The sequence below is a fragment of the Protopterus annectens genome, chromosome 10.part0 (genome assembly GCF_019279795.1).
Source record: "Protopterus annectens isolate FY-2018-M chromosome 10.part0, PAN1.0, whole genome shotgun sequence".
Classification (NCBI taxonomy): domain Eukaryota; kingdom Metazoa; phylum Chordata; order Ceratodontiformes; family Protopteridae; genus Protopterus; species Protopterus annectens.
In genome coordinates this window covers 1283938664-1283953362 of record NC_056744.1, presented here as the reverse complement: position 1 = coordinate 1283953362, position 14699 = coordinate 1283938664, and positions in this window count along the sequence as shown.

Genomic DNA, 14699 nt, shown 5'->3' with positions numbered 1-14699 from the left:
TAGGAATAATATTTGGAAGAAGTGAATACAGACACCAACAATAGGATAATGTACTCAAAGAATTAAAGGATATGACTATTTTTGGAAATTTAATAGATGTTCATATAGGAAAAAAGCACACTTGTTGAACACCATGGTAATGGGAAAAAAATCTTATGCTGCTAACATCTGTGTGATTCCTATTAAGTATGAAAATGAACTAATGATGATTATATTTTCTTGTATATGGGACTCTAGACTGAATCCAGTCAAGCGAGGGGATTCTATATATGAAATAAGAACAAGGAGGCTTGGGTTTAATAAACTCAATAGTACATGCAGCATCTTTAATTTTTATATAAGATATTTAAAGGAATTTTGAAGGAAAGTAAAAAACTTTATAGAAATTACAGTATATTATAATTACAAATAATTATGGAAAGGAATGGAAGTTAAAAAAGACGTAAGGGCATTGTAAATTAAGAAAGAGTACAAAAACAAAATTGTGTTATGGAAAATAAAAAAATGAATGTATGTGAGAAAAATAGAAAGGAATGGAACTTAAATATTATGAAAGCATTTTATTGCATTGATCTATGCAACGATTTAGAAATAGATAAGGAAAAAACATAATGATGGGATATAATAGCTATAAAGAGATTAAAGAATGTAATGATTTTTTATGAGATTGTCTATTAGAATATTGCCGGTTAATGCAAATATGCCATATAAGAAAAAGTAATATAGAATATGTAAGAAATGTGTAGAGTTTGTGACTACTGAGCATGTGTTTTTGAAATATGAAAGAGTTAACAATTTGTGGAAAGAAACATGCAAACATAATAGGGTGAAAAGTGTGTTAAAATATGAGCAAATAAATATGGACATAATAGAATTTGGTTAATATGGTGCACAAAAACAAAAAGAAGTGAAGAAAATGGACACAGTAATATTTTATGTTTCATGGACTATATAAAACAAGAGACTAAATTAAATTAAATTAAATGCAATAGAAAATGGATTTTGGCAAAGATTCTGGAGAAAATAATGTTTTGGTTGTGGATAAAAGAGTTGGGGGAATGCTTAAATTGAAGCTTATTATGTATGGAGATTTGTAAATAATGTAAATATGTAAATCTGTAAATAATATGTAACATATATCAATAAAACCGCCTACTCTTTTCATTCTGAGTACTGTCTAACAGAAGAGCACTGCCAATAGTGCTTAGAGAATTCTAAGATGGAGGAAGGAGTAAACCTTGTGCTGTAGAAATACTGGAAAGAGAATCACAGCAAGATGAAATCCTAATTATAGAGATGGACAGTGGAGGTCTGGCTAGAAAGATAATGGAGAACTTAAATGAAAGCAGGAGAACAAGATGAAGGTGAGGAGATGAGCTAGAGTGCTGGGAAGGTATGGATTTGGTGCAGAAATAGTCTGATAATAAAACTGATATTGTGTCAGAAAAACAGATTACAGAGTCTAAAAGTACAGAAGTATGTTTGCCTGATGGAGTAATCAGTTTTAAGGATATGCTTCTGAGTAATATAGACGGCTGAATGAAGTAAAGAAAAAAAAACATATGCAAGTGCTGTAAGGCAAGGAAGAAGAAACAGTATAAAACATGAAGATAATGTTTTTGAGCAGCAGAAGTGAAGCAGCTTCAGAAAAAGAGACCAGCTATAAGACGAAGAAGAAATACCACTGCTACTATTGACATTTATGACATTATGGACAATATCATATTATGTTAAAATTAGTATTTACTTTAAAAGACATAAGAGTTTTGATAAATTTGAGGTGAGAAGATTTTTTGAAGTACTTTTGAGACTTTTTCAAGTACAGAAAATGATTGGGGTAAAATAAAAAAAATAAATAATATATCACCTTGGGAAGACTTAATTTTTAAAACTTTGGATGGCAGTTTAAAAAGAAAACTAATTGTGCAGTTAAGAACTTTAGACATAGGATAACTTGAACTTAACATTTTTTCACACAATATGTGATAAAACATATTACATAAAAAAGTATGAATAATAGAAATGTACACATAAAGGATAGAAAGTGTGGGTTACACTAGATATGCACAATGGAAAATTACAGCATATTTCAAGTAATATAATAGTAAATGGAAAAGAGCAACTGTTAGGAATTGTCACCCATAAAAGGCGTGCTTTCATTGTGGAGATGGAACACATTTGGATCCGGAATGGACAATAAGAAGAAGATGTGGGCAATGTGAAGAGCAAGGTCATATTGCTAGAAACTGCAGACAATTTTGTAGGAAATGCAATGAGTCTGACCTTTTTTGTTTTGAATGTCCTGCACTGGAAAAAAAAACAGCTGTAGAAAAAAGAAATTAACAGGGAGGAAAGACAACACAGAGAGAACAATATTCAGGAAAAATGTGAAATGGCTGATGTGAGCAAGTAAAAAAGCAAGAGTAATATAACTGAGCAAGGGGAAGGACTAATGGTAGAAGAGACTCAGAAACAAACAAAAAAAAATAAGTATGATATGTTAGCAAGTGCACAAGAGGAAGATGGTAACTCAGAAAAGGGAAAAAAAAGAAAAGACAGAAGTTAAGCTTATTGGAGAGAGGGTGAAAAGGAGAAAGACAAAATAAGAACAGGTGCAGAAAAGGGAAATGGATGATTTAAGAAAATATACATTTTATTTATTTATTTAACATTTGTTGATCAGGAAAGTCCAACTAGGACAGAGCCTATTTTCAGCAGAGGCCTGGGGAGAAATGCTCCAGATGCATGTGGTTGGAATGTGGGAGGAAACCAGAGTACCCAGAAGAAACTCACGTGAACGCACAGAGGACATACAAACACCACACAGAAGACACCCCAGCTGAGAATTGAACTGGAGAACCTCTTGCTGTGAGGCGACAACCTTAATGTTGCACAATTGTGCTGCCCAAGCATATATGTATATACATATATATATATATATATATATATATATATATATATATATATATATATATATATATGTATATATATATGGTCGCCTTCACAAGATTGAATTCCTATAAGCTCGAAATTCATAAACCCGAAGCCAGAATCTCGAGTTTACAGAAACTCGAAAATGTGAAGGGAAAATAAAAAAAAAAGCCTTTCTAATGCTTTTGCAGGGGGGCTTCACCTTCCTGCACCACCCACATGGGGGGCTGTGCCCCCCACACCTCCCTACTTAAATATTCCTACTCCGAGATTGCACTACAGTGAAGGAAAGGGAAATCTCCCATTCCACACTATATACATAAGTGCAAAACAGAAGATTTCCCAGTTCTCCGCTATAGTGCGGTCACGCAGCTCTTAGATGACAGCTGCAGGGGTGCAGTGCAGGGGGACCTAGCCCCCTGCAAAAAGGTAACTGAGCACTTTTTCTTCTAACCCTAAACTTCCCATTCACAATTTTGAGTGAATGGAAGTTCGAGATTCTCGTCTCGAGCTTATGCATATTGAGCTTCCATTCATTCGATCTTGTGAAGGGGAGCTATATATATATATATATATATATATATATATATATATATATATATATATATATATATATATATATATATATTATATAGATAAGAAATAAAGTGAGAGAATTAAATTAATGGTTGTAGAATCTTGCAAAAAGAAAAAAGATGAATGTATATTGTTTGCTCGGTAGAAGATGTGTGCAACAAGAAAAAAATAGATAAAATTAAAGCTGTATGGGGAAAATGATTGTGGTTAGGGGTGTTAGTAAGAGAAGACAAGGGAAAATATTAGATACAACAATTGTGGTACCAGGAAGGGTGATATGAGACTTAAAAAATGTAAATTGTTTGAGGTTAATAGTAAATATATATTCATATTCAACAAAGTTTACTGCAACCATATATGTTTATGTAGCTGTTAATATATCTGTATATATATATATGTACATATATATATATATATATATATATATATATATATATATATATGTGTGTGTGTGTGTGTGTGTGTGTATGTATATTTATATATATATATATATATATATATATATATATATATATATATATATATATATATATATATAATATATATATATCGAGAGACAGTGAGATACATGTATATATTTCTACATATATCTCATGAAATGTTGGGCATCTTTCCACCCCAAAGGACCATATGTTTGCACACCTATTGGACTAATTCATGCAGAGTCTTCTCTGGCTGTGCAATCCAATCCAGGAATGGCAGTCCTTTCCACATTCTGAGTAGCAGTAGGTAGATGTCAGCCTGGATTAAAGGGCATGAATATTCCTTAGGGCTATCTTATCCTCTGCTGTCCTTGCAAAGGTGATTCCATATATAGCAAGAGCCTCCTTCACTTCCTGTTTCCATTCATACTTGTCTGAGGCAGGAGAATACCAGGTGTTCATGCTGATGGAAAGAGTGTTGATGTCACTTGCATATGTCCTTGTTGTGCAATTTGGGTCACCCATTTGGCCTCTTTCCAGACTCCATCTCTACAAAAAGGAGGTCTTTAGGTATTCAGCCACCAGTCATGTGTGAGACATAATCCAACCAGCACATATGTCTCTGTTTCAGGAGAGTGAACATGAGGTGGTGCCCATCCTCTCAAGCACTGCACTGTTGGAGATGTTATCCTGCCATGTGATACCAAGTATGTGCCTAAGGAAGCGCATATGGAATACATTGATAAGCTGTTCCTGTTTTGAAGACCAAAGTCCATGCTTCACTGGCATATAGTAATGTGCTGAACATACAGGCTTTGTAAACCTGCACCTTGGTATGCACAGTGAGCTTATTAGTAGTCCATACTCTATTAGCCCATACTCTGTTTGTCAGCCTAGAAGATGTCATGACAGCTTTTCCGGTGTATTTGTTGATCTCGCTGTCAACTGGCAAGCCGTCAGAGACTGTAGAGCCTAGGTACCCAGACTCATGGATGACCTCCATCCCATAGTCACTCACCCTGATTAATAGCTCATTGCCCACATTTTGGCCCATCACCTGGGACTTCTTTAAACTGATTCTGAGGCCAAATTCCATTCATTCATCTGCAAAGTGAGTAATGAGTTACTGAAGTTCCTGCTGAGTGTGAGCAGCAATAGCTGCATCATCAGCAGACAGGAACTTCCTTAGATGCTTCCTAAGCACCCTGGTGTTAGATCTAAGCCTCTACAGTTTGAAGAAGTTGCTGTCCATTCTGGTTCAGACAAAGATAGCTTCTGCAGCAGTTCTGAAAGCAAATTTCAACAGAACTGAAAAGAAGATACCAAACAATGTAGGAGCCATTACATACCCCTGCTTCCTTCCACTGAGAATCTTGAAAGGTTCAGATGTGATCCATCATACATGATACTCCTCATGATCCCTTCATGAAGGCCCTATTAATGGTAGGCAGTGTTGTAGGACAGCCAGTTTTTTGCCAGAATCACAAACCGTTCTTTCCCACTGATGAAGTCAAATGCCTTGGTCAGATCAATGAAGACAAAATACAGGGACTTATTCTGCTTCCTGCACTTTTCTTGCAGTTGCTTAACAGAAAAAAAAAACATGTCTGTAATAGACCACTCAGCTCAGAGCTCACACTGATTCTTGGGATAAACCCTCTCTGAAGTAACATGGAGCCTCTTCAGGAGAACACACGCAAATAGTTTTTTTCATGGTACAGAGAAGGGAGATATCATGATAGTTCTTATAATCACTGTTGCACCCTTATTATTATAGATAGCAACTTTGTTAGCATCCCTCATATCTTACAGTACACTACCTTATCTCTAGCATTGGCAAGTACTGAATGCAGCTCTGAGATTAGAGCACCATTGGCACAATGAAGGATTTCTGAGGGAATACCATCTTTCCCAGGGATTTTTCTAGAAGAAAGTGTATTAGTGAATCATTGAGTTCAGTCATAGTTGGCAGAGACTCAATGGCATTCAGGGCTGTCTCCTTAAATATGGTCTCGCTGACATATAGCTGTGAGTAGTGTTCCACCCAGCATTCCATCTGCTTGGTTATGTCCTTCAGGACCTTGCTTGTGGCTGACTTAAGCGGAATGATCTTCCTTTGTGATGGACAGATGGTTAGCTTGACCCCATCATACATTCCTTGCATGTTACCAATGTCCATGGCCTGCTGAATCTTTAAACAAAGTTAAGATTCAGTAATTATTTGCACATCACCAAGCTACCTGCTGCACTTGAATCCAAGCACACGAAAGTGCCTGCAAGTTCTCCTCATTGGGAAAAGACCTGCATGTAGTCAGTGTCTGTCTCTTCTTCTCAATCAGGGGTGTCAGCACTCTAGTGTGGGTTTCAAACCAATCAGCACACTTGAATGTATTCTTCCCAGAGATAGATTTTGCAGTGTTATAGATAGAATCCTGTAGTTTTTCCCATCTCTTGCTGGTATCAGTGCCATCTGGGCAGGGCAAGGCCTCTTCAACTGCTTGAACAAATTTGTGTACTTTTGAAGGGTGATGAGCCTTGCCAATATGAATGAGTGGCCTCCCTTTCTTTTTAGAGTGAAAAAACTTTCATGACTGGATGTTCTTCTTACTACACATGAACAAATGGTCGATATCCAGTCTGCACTGTGGTAACTGCATTTTACCCTGACACTACCTAAACTTCTGTATTTCGTGAGGACAAAGTCAAGCTGGTGCCAATGTTTCAATCTTGGGTGTCACCACAACACACTGTAGTGGGGCTCAACACTGAAGAAGGTGTTGGTCATGCAGAGGTCATATTGGAAACAAAGTTCAAGGAGACGCTGGCTGTTTTCATTCATCTTTCCTGTTCTGAATTGTCCCAGACAGGAATGCCAGCTGTGATGGTCACTGCCCATTCTGGCATTAAAGTCACCAAGAATTAATAATGGTTAATGGGAAGGGACCTCACTGATAGCAGCACTAAGTTCATCATTGATCTTGTCCTTGACTTCCTTGACAGAAGTTAAAGTAGGTGAGTAGGGACATAGATGCTGAAGATGGTAACCATGGTCACTGGTGTTTGTAGCTACATTTTCAGCATTTTCTCTTTTCCCATATTTGGTGGTATGACTGAGCTAACAAGGTTGGTTCTGATTGTGAAACCAACACCATGTTCCCTGATCTCTTCTGGAAGTTTCCAGTGCCAGAATTAAAGTAAAGTCCTTCTTCCTGAGACATTTAATAGCCTTGTTTCCCGGAGAGCAACAATGTTAATCTGCAATCTGCTCAGCTTGTTGTTAATGACTGCTGCCTTCAAAGCATCACTGGTGTTCTGTAGATCTTCCATAAGGCCTGGAGTCATAATCCTTATATTCCATATGCCCAGCCTAAAGACTGGTTTATTTTGTTACTTTTTTGTTTTTCCAGGTGTATGGTTAACAATCCACCTTTTGGGTTCCCTAAGCCCCAAACACCCACAAGTACACTGTGTTGAGGCATGACCTATTTTGCTGGGGGCTGCCCAACTTAAGGTGTTGAGTAGCAGCCCAATGACATCAAAGGATCTCTCCCACAGCTGGAAGTAACCATTGGTGCCTCACTCTATACAACTGAGTGCATTGGCTTACTACCAGTAATGGCTACTTCCAGTGTTGGGTCACTGCTCACAAAGTAATGCTTGAGTGTCCTTTCCCTGGTGCAGGCCTGGGCAAATGAGCTTTGAGGAAACAGCTGATGCTGAGTAGCAGCTCCCTCCTCTCAATACCACTGATGTAATCCAAGGTGAAAGGAAACACCAGTACAACTTGGCATCAGTGTCACTGCAAGGGCTGCCAGAATGAGACTGAGTAGAAATTCAAACTACCTTAGGGGCTCCACCTCTGGGTTTTTTCCTTGGGGTTTACTCCTGAAGCTTTTACTATTATTAGGTATTTCTAAAACACAGCTGATGTTTTAATAAATCAGAGTTTACCTTTTCCTAGGTGTACTGCCTTCTCAGGCCGACTAGCCTCACCTGCCCAAAGCAACTGGTTTGAAGGCACCAGTCATCTGCCTTCTCCCCTTCTCCTTTGAGAACAAACAGCTTTGCCAGGCTTAGAATCTAAGCTAGGTTAGGGTTTTAAAAGTTGTCATAGCTGTCATAATATATTTTTGTAAGAAATTGATATTTGGAGGAGGTTTTTAGACAACTGTTGATTAGTGTGGAAATCTGATGCCCAAATTTGTATGAATTTGTTGAATATTTTAATGAAAACAAATGGGCATCCAATTCACTTTAAATTTTGATAGCCAGTCGATCTTGTTTTTGGATGTGTTGGTCAACAAACAAATGGATGGTACACTAACCTCCACACTCTATCATAAACCTTTCCATTCTAATAATCTTTTGGATGCAACCAGCTGTCATCCACCTCACATCATTCATAACATTCCTAAGTCCCTTTATATGAGGATTCATAAGATCTGTTCCAATAATGGTGATTTTGTTAAGCAAGATGACGAATTAACTCAGAGGTTTGTACAATGTGGATATAATATATCACGTTTGTCCCAAACCCGTAATCAGGTCAGCAAATGAATAGAGGGGACTTGTTGAAATATAAGAGTTATGATCAACAGAAATGTCATCCTGATTTTTTTTACCAGTTATGGTAGGAATACATGGTTATTTGTGGATATCATACAAAATCATTGGGGTATTTTGCTATCGGATGAATGCCTTAACACATTCTTGGAAAATAGTTGTCACTTTTCTTTTAGAAAAGGTAAAACCATGGGTGGTTATTTCAACCTCTATAAGTGTAGTCAACCAGTTTCAACACCTAAACAAATTACTATTGAAAGGGACAAAGTGGTGGGTTGTTTTTCCTGCGGACACTGTTCATTTTGTAAACACATAGTTCAAACCAAAGAGTTTTCATCAAAAAATACACCACGTAAATTTAATATTAATGTTTTGGTAATTGTAACATAGCTTGGGTAATTTACCTAGTAATGTGCACTTGCTCTGCCTTTTGTATAGGGCAGACATCTAGACCTATTAAATTTCGGATGTCTGAACACTTTAGCAGTATTAGAAATAAAAATCCTAATAATGTGTTATACAACCACACTTTAAAACACCCCTCCGCCCAATTCAGGTTCATTATTATTGACAGGGTTTGGGGGGTTATAAGTTCCAAATTAGGTTGGAAAAATATTTTGAATAAGAAAGAAAAAGCATGGATAGTGACACTAGAGGGCTTGTTTTCACCTGGTTTGAATGAATGCCTTTAATTGGGCTATGGTGATTGGTTAATTAGATTATGTTATAAAAGATTTTTTCTTTACAACCTATGGGTACATTGATAAAGGCTTTGGGCCGAAAATGGTTTGTGGCTGTTTTATGACTTTTGAATAAAGGCCTTGGTCCTTCTCTTGTAGTGCTGGTCCTTTTTTGCTTTTACTATTGGATTTTTGGACCTGTGCACTAGCCGTCCATGCAAAGGTTTCTTTTGGTTGCCATGTTAAATTTGAAGAGAAACATAAAAAAGTGTTTATAGCATGTATAAGGAAGAAAAGAAGAAAAGAAAAAGAGAGAGATAAGATATTAAGTCAAGACACATTCAAAGACTTAGAGAAGAAAAATTCCTTTATTGAAAAAGAAAAACAAATGTATAAAATGAATCAAATTAAAATTAACAACTGGTTATATAAACAAAAATATTGTTTACAAGGAAAGAAAGAAGAGGTACCACCATATCTGAGTAAAATAATAAAAGAAGGAAAAAATAATAAGAACATTAAAATGTAAGTAAGGTAACCACATAAGACAGAAAGAATGAATATACAAAATAAAGAAAATGTGTTGTAATTATTTGTTAAAATAGAGGAAAACATCAAACAAATTTATAAAGGTGAGAAATAAAATAATGAAGATAGCGAGTATTTAGAACAAAAGAATCACTATGAAAGAATTTAATGAAATTCTAAAAGATATTAATATGAATTCTGCAACAGGACTGGATGGAATTGAATATGGTATTGAAATGAAGGAGGGGCAAAAAATAATTTTTATAGAAGTTATGAATGAATGGTTAGAGACTGGAATTAAAGAGAAAGAGATGTGTACAGCAGTTATAAACTTTATATTTAAAAAATAAAATAAAGAGTTAAAAATTGGAGATCTATAACATTAAATAATACAGATTATAAATTTTCTATGAGAATACAAAAATGTTACAAAAATGGATAGAATATATGATCAAAATGTATTCGGAAGAAAAAGAAAACTAAGTCAAAAGTTATTATGGATAATAAGCGAAATAACTGATGATGTCATAAATAAAAAGGTAGAAGTGAAGGTTATGACAGGGGATATAAGTAATGCCTATAATAATATTCAACATAAATCATTATGGGGAAGTTTGCTGGCATATAATGTAAGCAAACTAAATGCAAATGGCTGGATTGGGGAAGAAATAAAAATAGAATGTGGAATAAAGCAGAGCTGCCCAGATATTAGTGTAGTGGTAGATACAAAATGATGAAGGAAGTACAATTGTCAATAATGTATAATTCTGCAAAAGATATTGTATTAATTGTTACAAATAAAGTATGCATGGAAGAAGTAAATGAAAAAGGTATAAATTAAAAAAAACTGGGTTAAGCATAAATAAAGAGAAAAGTAAAGGATTTGGTTTTAAAAATATGATAGGAGATATTGAGTTTGACGAGGAATATGTAGATATATTAGGAATAATATTTGGAATGAGTGAATACAGACAACAACAATGGGATAATGTACTCAAAGAATTAAAGGATATGACTATTTTTTTGGAATTTAGGAAAAAATTCTTATGCTGCTAACATCTGTATGATTCCTGTTAAGTATGAAAACAAACTAATAATGATTATATTTTCTTGTATATGGGGCTCTAGACTGAATCCAGTCAAGCAAGGGATTATATATATGAAATAAGAACAAGGAGGCATGGGTTTAATAAACCCAATAGTACATGCAGCATCTTTAATTTTACATAAGATATTTAAAGGAATTTTGAAAGAAAATAAAAACTTGATAGAAATTATACTATATTCTAATTACAAAGAATTCTGGAAAGGAATGGAAGTTAAAAAAGAAGTAAAATCATTGTAAATTAAGAAAGAGTACAAAAACAAAATTGTGTTATGAAAAATAAAAAAATGAATGTATGTGAGAAAAAAAGAAAGGAATGGAACTTAAATATTATGAAAGCATTTTATTGCATTGATCCATGGAAAGATTTAGAAATAGATAAGGAAAAAACATAATGACGGGATATAATAGCTATAAAGAGATTAAAGAATGTAATGATTTTGATGGAGATTGTCTAATAGAATATTGCTGGTTAATGCAAATATGCCATATAAGAAAAAGCAAGATAGAATATGTAATAAATGTGGAGAGTTTGAGACTACTGAGCATGTGTTTTTGAAATATGAAAGAGTTAATAATTTGTGGAAAGACATATATAAACATAATAGGGTGAAAAGTTTGTTAAAATCTGAGCAAATAAATATGGACATAATAGAATTTGGTTAATATGGTGCACAAAAACAAGAAGAAGTGAAGGAAATGGACAGAGTAATATTTTATGTTTCATGGACTATATAAAACAAGAGACTAAATTAAATTAAATTAAATACAATGGAAAATAAATTTTGATAAAGATTCTGGAGAAAATAATGTTTGGTTGTGGATAAAAGAGTTGGGGGAATGCTTAAATTGAAGTTTATAATGTATGGAGATTTGTAAATAATGTAAATATGTAAATCTGTAAATAATATGTAACATATATCAATAAAAACCCCTACTCTTTTCATTCTGAGTACTGTCTAACAGAAGAGCACTGTCACTAGTGCTTAGAGAATTCTAAGATGGAGGAAGGAGTAAACCTTGTGCTGTAGAAATGCTGGAAAGAGAATCACAGCAAGATGAAATCCTAATTATGGAGTTGGACAGTGGAGGTCTGGCTAGAAAGATAATAGAGAACTTAAATGAAAGCAGGAGAATGAGATGAAGGTGAGGAGTTCAGCTAGAGTGCTGGAAGGATGGATTTGGTGCAGAAATAGTCTGATAATAAAACTGATACTGTGTCAGAAAAACAGATTACAGAGTCTAAAAGTACAGAGGTATGTTTGCCTGATGGAGTAATCAGTTTTAAGGATATGCTTCTGAGTACTATAGATGGCAGAATGAAGTAAAGAAAAAAAAACATATGCAAGTGCTGTAAGGCAAGGAAGAAGAAACAGTATAAAACATGAAGATAATGTTTTTGAGCAGCAGAAGTGAAGCAGCTTCAGAAAATGAGACCAGTTGTAAGTCTAAGAAGCAATACCACTGCTACTATTGACATTTATGACATTATGGACAATATCATATTATACTAACATTAGTATTTACTTTAAAAGACATGAGTTTTGATAAATTTGAGGTCAGAAGATTTTTGTGAAATACCTTTTGAGACTTTTTCAAGTACAGAAAAAGTTTGGGGTAAAATAAAAAATGAAATAACATATCATCTTGGGAAGACTTCATTTTTAAAACTTTGGATTGCAGTTTAAAAAGAAAACTAATTGCGCAGTTAAGAACTTCAGACAGAGGGGAATTTGAACTTTTTCGCACAATATGTGCTAAAATGTATTACATAAAAAATGTATGAATAATAGATATGTACGCATAAAGGATAGAAAGTGTTGGTTACACTTGATGCATGATGGAAAATTACAGCATATTTCAAGTAATATAATAGTAAATGGAAAAGAGCAACTGTTAGGAATTGAGGCCCATAAAAGGCGTGCTTTCATTGTGGAGATGGAACACATTTGGTTCAGGAATGGACAAGAAGCAGAAGATGTGGGCAATGAAGAGCAAGGCCATATTGCTAGAAACTGCAGACAATTTTTGTAGGAAATGCAATGAGTCTGACCTTTTTTGGTTTGAATGTCCTGCACTGGAAAAAGAACAGCTATAGAAAAAAGAAATTAACAGGGTGGAAAGACAACACAGAGAGAACAATATTCAGGAAAAAGTGAAATGGCTGATGTGAGCAAGTAAAAAAGCAAGAGTAATATAACTGAGCAAGGGGAAGGACTAATGGTAGAAGAGACTCAGATACAAACAAAAAAATAAGTATGATATGTTAGCAAGTGCACAAGAGGAAGATGGTAACTCAGAAAAGGGAAGAAAAAGAATAGACAGAAGTTAAGCTTATTGGAGGGAGGGTGAGAAGGAGAAAGACAAAATAAGAACAGGTGCAAAAAAGGGAAATGGAAGATTTAGGACAATATAATTTGTATATTTGTTTAACATTTGTTGATCAGGAAAGTCCAACTAGGACAAAGCCTATTTTCAGCAGAGGCCTGGGGAGAAATGCTCCAGATGCATGTCTTTGGAATGTTGGAGGAAACCAGAATCGTCAGAGGAAACCCACGCAAACACACAGAGAACATGCAAACTCCACACAGAAGACACCCCAGCTGAGAATTGAACTGGAGAACCTCTTGCTGTGAGGCGACAACCTATATATCTACATCTATATACATCTATATCTATGTATATATATATATATATATATATATATATATATATATATATATATATATATATTTATATATATATATATTATATAGATAAGAAATGAAGTGAGAGATTTAATGGTTGTAGAATCTTGCAAAAAGAAAAAAGATTAATGTATATTGTTTGCTGGGTTGAAGATGTGTAAAACAAGAAAAAAATAGATAAAATTAAAGCTGTATGGGGAAAAGGATTATGGTTAGGGATGTTAGTAAGAAAAGACACAGAAGGCCTCTGGCTAATGAAGTTCACAGAACACTGCAAACTTGGAGCCATAGTCAAGTCCCCAAATGATATGGACATCCTACAGAAGGGCCTTGCTGAGACAGATGCCTGGTGTCAGAGCCATGGCCACAAGCTCAATGCCAAAAAGGGCTTCCCCTTTGGTTAAAAACTCTGTACCCATGAACTACCACATAGGCAGCAATCTACTTAACACCGAATGTGTGATAAGAGACCTTGGGACCCAGGTAGACAGTCGTCTCTTTTTTGATAGTCACATCACCACAGTAGTCAGGAAGTCCATCTATGTGGCACACCTCATCATAAAAGGGTTTTCATCCAGGAAAAAAGAGGTCATTGTTCCCCTCTACTCGACACTCATTAGATCCATTATAGAGTACAACATCCCTTTTGGAATGTACCTCACAAGACATCTGCAGCAGCTAGAAAGGCCACAGAAGTACCTCACAAGGAGGATTACTGGCCTCAAACAAATGCCCTACACTGACCGCCTCAAAAAACTCCAGCTTTACTCTGTAGAATATTGCCTACTTCGAGGTGATCTCTGCCTAACATATAAAGCTATGTCAAACCCAGAGCTGTTGGAAACCTAAAGAAATCCCAATCCCTCCGAGCTACATGCTCTAGGGACCTAAACCTTGTCACCACAATAAACAGAACATGCTGGAGGGATAGATTCCTGTCCCAGAGACTTTCCATACTCTGGAACAGGCTACCCATCTATGTCAAGCAAAGTTGTTCATTAGCACGCTTCAAGACAAATCTTGATGAAATACACCCCGGGGATCACTTCTGTGTCTCTGCTCAACAGTGGCACAGGAAAATAACTTTCTTGGGTGGTGTAAGCCAGGGAAACTTGTTGGCTAGGCTTATGTAGGCCCTTGGGATGATAGCCTAGTACCTACCTATGAAACTATGAACCTATGAAAACAAGGGAACATATTAGATATA